We start from the raw sequence: 7,406 nt of genomic DNA, 5'->3' as shown, positions 1-7,406 counted from the left end.
GGAGCCGCAACAAAGAATTGATGCTTCTCATCTCCCTTCCTGTCTGTCTGTTCTTACCTGTCCCTCTCTCTGACTTTGTCTCTGCCAGAAAAATAAATAAAATTCTTAAAAAAAAAAAAAAAAAGCCTGTTACTCTGGTCTTTTTGAACTACCATGGATTCCAACATTTGGTGCCAAAACCCGGGTCAGGGTACTAACTGCCTGGACGATCCCTCTTTGCCGTCCAAACTTACAACCAGGGAAGCAATGGGCAGCGGCAGCTGGTCCCAGGCTTACTCCCTGATTCTGTTTGGACGAGTAATTGTAGGTTGATTGGCCGGCAGGCTAACCCTGTCCTGAACCCCTGCTGAACCAGAAGGTAAGGAGTTTCTCCCTCCCCTCCCCCAGTTGGTCTCCAAATTTCTCTCCAAAAACACCCTTTCCTGGTCGGATGGATTTGACTTCAGACCTCATATCTACAAGTGGTCTGCCTGTACTCCTTTATGGCCTTCTATAAAAGTCTAGGCACGCCTAGCCAGGCCCCTCTCCTACATCCTGGGATCTCAGCCTTGGGGTGATGACCTCCTTAGACTCTCTATGGAGATTTTTTCCTCTTAAAACTGTGACTGAAGGCAGGATGCCCCCTTCTCTCACCAGTCTCCTCTACTGTGGGCTCCTCTCAGTCCAAACTGTCCAACCAGACTCCCCTTGGAACATGGGCTCCTCCCAATCTCAGGCCTCAGAGACTACTCCTCTACTCCTTTGGGACTCCTCTACTCCTCCGGGACTCCTCTATTCCTTCAGACTCACTCTACTCTCTGAAGTTCACAGTTTGGGAGGTTTCTACTCTGAGTGGCTAGCTTCTACAGACTTCCTCAAAAGTCTAGGCACCTAGCCAGGTTGCTTTCTACTAACTACCATTACAATATCCTAAGAGATATTGAAAACTTTTGCCACCAGAGGAGGAGGGCATCAGAAATCCCTTACGTGCAGGCTTCCTTTTACTTTCGCTTCTGTCCTTAATTTCTGTACCTTCTGTTCTACACGCAGGCTGTTTTTGGCCAAAGAAACCTCACCTAAAACCTTCGCTCCTAATCATTCCTTCTCCACTGACTCCCAACTCTAACTCCTGCCTGATCTCCGGGCACCCCTCTCTCGGTACCCCTCTCTGGTCCCTCTACAAATCTTTCCCACTCGTCTCTCCCCTCCTGAAAGCCCCCTCCCCTCTTGTTGGACAGATAAAATATATTATGCTCACTTTGTTAAAAATGGTGCTGCCCACGGGGAGACCCATAGCTCCGATGATATTAATGTGTGTTGGGGGGCGGAATGTGGGCAGGCAGGATCCTTGTAACCTGGGGCTTTGTTTTAAGACTGAGCCTTTCCCACCCTTTTTGATGTGGGCTAAACTTTGTATCAGAGACTTCCCTATTTTGTATATTGGATAAAAGGTTTGAATTTCTACACTATAAAGTGGGGCAGACTGGGAGCTTGCTCTCTCTCAGTTCCTGAGATTAGCATTAGAGGAGAGAGCAAAAAGAGCAGAGAGGCCACATGAAAGAGGCCAGGAAAGGCAGCCAAGGTGGTGGATTGTTGAAGGAGAAGCCAATTTGTGCAGAGAGGAGATGGGAAACAGAGGTGAATAAGGCTGGTGAGCTAGAAACCTTTGAGTCTAAAAAAACTGAGATAAGTCAGTAGCTTTGTGAACACTGAATGAGTGTGTTTTGAAGCCCAGTGTGTGTTTTTACTTGCCCACTGGTGCAAGCTAGGATTAAAGCTAATGGCCCACCAGTTTGCGGCTCTGTTGTTTCATTACCATCTGTTCTAATCCAGTGCAAACCTGCATGGGCCAGGCTGCTGTGATGGTGGCAGTGTGTACTGGCTTGACACCTCTCTTCGCTAAATCCTCTTTCTCATTAACATGCAAATACCAGTCTCTCTTCTCCCCTGATGGCCAGGGGCCCCTCCCTTCTGCACTGTGTTCTTAAACCCCTCCTCCCTCCTTACAGACTGGCAGCTCTGTCTCTTTTTCTTCTTTGACCCCTCCCCCACACCCCACCGGCTCCTTCTATTGAGCTGTGTGAGTAATCTGTTGTCTCTGTTTGTCAGAAAATATCTCTAGTACAATTTGAATTGACACAAGCAAAGTGTGCTCATTTAAATTCGTTAATTCATAATGTGTATCTGAAGTCTTTGTTTAATGTGTAACTGTGTCCGTTTCTAAGGCCTTAAACCAATAATCACCCACCTCTTAAATCAAGGCGTACTCTTCCCCATGGACTCTCCCTGCAAGACCCCCATCCTTCCTGTTCGAAAATCTTCAGGGGCTTAACAATTGTATAAGACTTATGCCTAATCAATGAGGACATAATTCCCCTCCATCCAGTAATCTCTAATCTCTACAAGTTACTGTAACACATTCCCTGAAACACCACTCACTTCACAATCCTAGATCTCAAGAATGCCTTCACCATTCCTCTACACCCTGACTCTTACTTTCTGTTTGCATTTACCTTTATTTACTGACCCAGACACTAATGCATCCCAGCAATTTATTTTACCGAGGGATCAAATCAGCCCACACCTGTTCGGGCAGGCATTAACTCAGGATTTAGCAGCATGCAATCTCAAAACTAATACTCTCTTATAATATTAAGATAACCTACTCCTCTGCAACCCCTCCCTGCCTGCCTCAAGGAGACACACCACCACTATTCTTAACTTCCTTGCTGTAAAGGGATATCATGTCTTCTCTGCTAAGGCTCAACTTCATTCTCAGTCCCTAGTCTATCTAGGCATCACCTTAACCCCCACTACCTGAACTCTCAACCTAGATCTAACTCAGACCCTCTGCAGTCTCCAACCACCTACCACCGCAAATCAAATCCTTTCTTTCCTCAGTCTAATAGGTTTCCTTAAACACTGAATTCCCAATTTTGCTTAGTCAAGCCCCTCAGTGAGATCTTCTGAGCATGGCTTTTAAGGTCTATAATGGCCAAGGAAGTAACAAAAAAGGCAAATAAGGCCCAAAAGAAGTCAGAAAATACCAGCTTTTGGCATACACTCTTAAAGGCTCCAGCGCCCTAAAGGGCTTCATAAAATTGCATCAGGGCCCTGCTCCAAAGTGGAAAGGTCATTGAACTGAAGCCTGCCAGGCTTCCCAGCCCCATCAAGGGACATGTCTTTGCTGTGGAAAGAGGGACATGAGAAGGTAAGCTGCCCCTTTGCTCCATGGAGAGAGGGTTCAGTCTCTTCTAGCCCTGCTCCAGCTACCTATGACCTGACCTTGCCCAGCATGCTGGGAATTGCTACTGAAGGCACAAGGACATCGTCAAGCCTAAGGTATTTCTTCCAAATAGCAGATAAGCTAATCTTATTTCTTGTAAACACAAGGGCCATCTACTATGCCTTGCCTAAATATTTGAATTTTATTTTTCCCTAAAAGATCTCTACTGTGGGTATTGACAGCCTGATTTTATTACTTTATTTAATGTATAGTATCTCCTTTATTCCTCTTATCTCAATGCCCCATGCGTATTGTAGGCTTGGACCTGCTGCTAATTCCAGCTAGAATTAGTGTTCACTAACATTTAACCTCTAGCTGCAAAATATAGAAGTTTAACCACCCTTTCCCTAAGTACTTGCAGGATTTACAGGTTACTCAGCAAACTGTTCAAAGACTATCCAAGAGGAGCTTCCAGCATTACATCACCCAAGGACTGACTTTCACGTGGACAGGTCCACACACCGTGATCCTGACAACTCCCATTGCTGCTAAGGGCGACTCTTTCCTCCACCCTGACCACTTGGAGCTCAGAAACAGAGAAACGAAACCAACTCCTTGTCCTTCTATTCTCTATTCACCTCTCAGCCTGCCTCACCCAATCAGGGGCTTTCTACTCATGTGGGACCAACACCTATATGTATCTCCCTAATTGGACAGAAACCTGTCCCTTAATCTATCTCATCCCAAATATCAACCTAATCCCACCCCATGAGCCTGTTCCAGTTCCTAGTATACTACCCATCAATCTAAGGACCAAACGAGTTATACAGGTAATTTCTCTTCTTGTTGCTTTAAGAATTTGTATAAATGTGGGTCTAGGGACAGGGGGATTGGCCACTGCCCTGTCTTATTCCTAGTCTGTCTCTTTCTCTCTGAAGTCTAGCACGGCTTTTAAGGTCTATAATGACCAAGAACGAAAAGGCAGACAGAGCCCAAAAGAGATCAGGCAAAATAACTGCTTTTGGCATACAGCCTTAAAGGCTCCAACACCCCAAAGGGGCCTCAGTGGACCCCATCAGGGCCCTGCTTCAAGAGTGGAAAGGAAGGCCATGGAGGTAAAGCCTGCCAGGCTTCTCTGCCGCCACCAGGAACATGCCTTTGCTGTGTGATAAGAGAGACACTGGAAGGTAGGCTGTCCCCTCACTCCCTTAAGGGAAGGTTCAGTCTTTTCCAGCCCTGCTCCAGCCACCTGCGACCTAACCATGCCCAACCTGCTGGGACTTGCCACTGAAGGCTAAAGGTGTCCATGGCCGTTGGACCCATTTCAGGTCACTGTGGGCAAACCTAGGGGATTTCTTCCAAGTTTCAGGTAAGCTGATCTCATTTCTTATAGACACGAGAGTCACTTACTATGCCTTGCCTGAATATTGAGGTTTTTATTCATCCCTCGAAGACCTGTTGTGGGTATTGATAGTCTTATTTTCTGCTGCTTTAATATAGTGTCTCCTTTATTCCTCCTGCCTCAATGCCTGATGCCTGTATTAGGCTGAGACCTCCTTCTAATTTAGAGCCCTCTTTCTCCTTTTTGCCAACTTCTGTTACGAATTTACCTCTGCCACCCAGCATAGTGTATCCCAAGGTTCTCTCCCCCACCCCATGGCTGCAAAGCTCCAGGGAAAGGCACCCTGAGTTCATCTCTCCAGTTTAAAAAAAAAATCTGTCTCCATACATGCTGCAGATGGCTCTTCCAGTCTAACCTGATCATTGCCAGCTAGAATCAGTGGTCATTGGGACTTGGACTCTAGCTGCAACGTGTGGAAATGTGACCACTACTCCAGTGCCTTGTGGACTTTTCCTGAATGTGACTCCTGCTCCTTGGGACAGCTCTCAGACTGAAGTGGGGTTGGGTTACATTTAAAAATAATATGAAGCAGTGATGGTGTCAACATGGACGAGGTAAAATTACATTAACATGTTAAGGGCATTTGAGACTGTAAGAATTTTAGATCCCGTTGTATTAGTTAAGATTCTAATTGATAATCTAATAGGTTTTAATCACTTCATTGTATTAGGACACTTGTTATAGTATCTCTTAGCATGGCTATTTTAATTTTGTTGTTTATTTTATATTTTTCCAGTCTGCCTCCATATCGGAACATGGGAATTCAGTTGAGTATGAATCACAGCACACAAAGTGAAGTTTTAAAAAGTATAAAAGGGGGATCTGTTGGGGACTGGAATATAAACAGGGTATTTTGCAATTTGGATATATCTTGAGGACAGAGGTGCGGACGAACTCCCCCAACTTACCTGCCTAGTTAACAAAGAGTTATGCTTGATTCTTGATCGTCCTACTCATGTCTTCCGGAAGAAGCTGGAAGCTAGTTTCTTATTGGTGTAAAGTTACATTTGTATGGTATGGTAGGGGTTGTCTTTGAAACTTAATTGAATTGCTAATGAACCTCGTTTATCCATGAATAAAGACGGATGCTTCTCTGAAAGCAGCCATCTTACAGCTCAGGAACAGTAGAGTTTGCCGTGCCATCCTCCCAAACCCATCTGTATGTATATATCTTTAAGTCTCTGTCCACTTAATTTCATACCTTTTCACACTTGAAACATCGGAATAGACTTGTTGCAGCTGGACTGAGACAGAAAAGCTTTGTAAAAAGTTATTTTTGCCAAATACTGCGGTTACTGAAATCCACCTGTGCAGGAGCTAGGATTGAGGTGCCGGCATGGATGCGGGAAGAAAGTTGGATCCTGAAACGTTTCTGCTATTAGAACAAAGGAAAGCAGCTTGATTAAACCAGAACTGTGAGAGTCTGTGTAAGGACCAAGAACTAATGTGAAATACACAACTCTTGGACAGGAAAACAGTTTCATACCAAAACCAAGCGGTGTTTCATTTTCTATTCCCATACACCAAGAATCAATAGTGCCAAGTTCCAGAATGTTTCAGAGACACGACAAGGGATATTAGATGTGGAGGATTAAAACATGTGATAATTTGGTACAATAAGTATCGCTATAAAGAAATAATAGTAATTAAAGATTACTTTTAAAAATGTTATCATACTTGAAATAAATTTCCTTCAATACATCTTCCCCCTCCTGTGTCTTCATAATATGAGGACTAGCTCTCAGCTAGCGCACCTGCTCCCAAGGGTTCCAGTTCCCAAGGATGGTTAGCGCTCATGTGGCATATCAATAAGTTAATACTTGTTCAGAGCTGTCTCTTCGTAACTTTTCATAATTTCATTTGGGCCTGCATGCACTGGCCACATTTCGCTGTCCAGGTTGATCTTGGATGTTGCCTAGAGCTACTTTGGCCCTCTAGCTCTGCCTTCTTAGATACACACAGCCTGGAGGACTGGCCATAGGACCACCGCTGGAACTGATCCAAGTTCCTTTTCATTTGCGAGCAAGGGCTTCTGCACCAGAGATTGCAGGACAGAAAGTAGTCCTGTGGGTGTTCCCATACTCACACAGTGACTCCCCAACTATCAATCAAGGTTGCCACAGCTAGTATATGGGGCATTTTCCAACCTGGGATTTCCCCCAACTATATTTGTACCATTTCCCATCTAGCCTGTAGACGCTGCAGTGTCTCTGGAATTCTGCTTCCTACCTCAAATTGTTATGCAAAGACCTGAGGTGGAGGCAGGTTCAGAAAACTACTTACGGAATACAGACATAACGTGAGGGCTGGCCAGAAAAAAAATTAGTTTATCAAAACATGCTGGAGCACAAGTCGTGTTAGATCAAAACACTAGCTGCTTACAACTGGGCTCACATTGAAAGAGTTTCCTTTTGGATTCCTCTCAACCAAGGAACTGGTAAAAATTTCAAAATCCCAGAGCACACTCATTGTGACTTTCATTATATTCCCAGAGGGTGGGAGAGGGAGCTAAATTTGGGGAATGGGCCCGTGTTTTCACACAATACCTCAGTTTTTACAATATTGACTGTCTTTCCTACCAAGTCCTTCACCTCCTTGTGACTATTCAATGACTACAAAAAAATGGCTTCGCTCTGAAAGCAACAGCAACAGATGTAGATGGGCAGAGCATCGCCTTGTAGGGGGCTTGCTGGGAGTATTCTGGTTGGGGCGTGCATGTGGGAGTCTGTGTCTCTGTCCCGTCTCCTCTAAAATTTAAAAAATAAATGTAAGACTCCTGGATAGAAAAAATATTTGTAT

This window comes from Saccopteryx leptura, chromosome 3 (assembly GCF_036850995.1).
Source record: "Saccopteryx leptura isolate mSacLep1 chromosome 3, mSacLep1_pri_phased_curated, whole genome shotgun sequence".
NCBI lineage: Eukaryota > Metazoa > Chordata > Mammalia > Chiroptera > Emballonuridae > Saccopteryx > Saccopteryx leptura.
Note: the sequence above shows the minus strand (reverse complement) of the source record.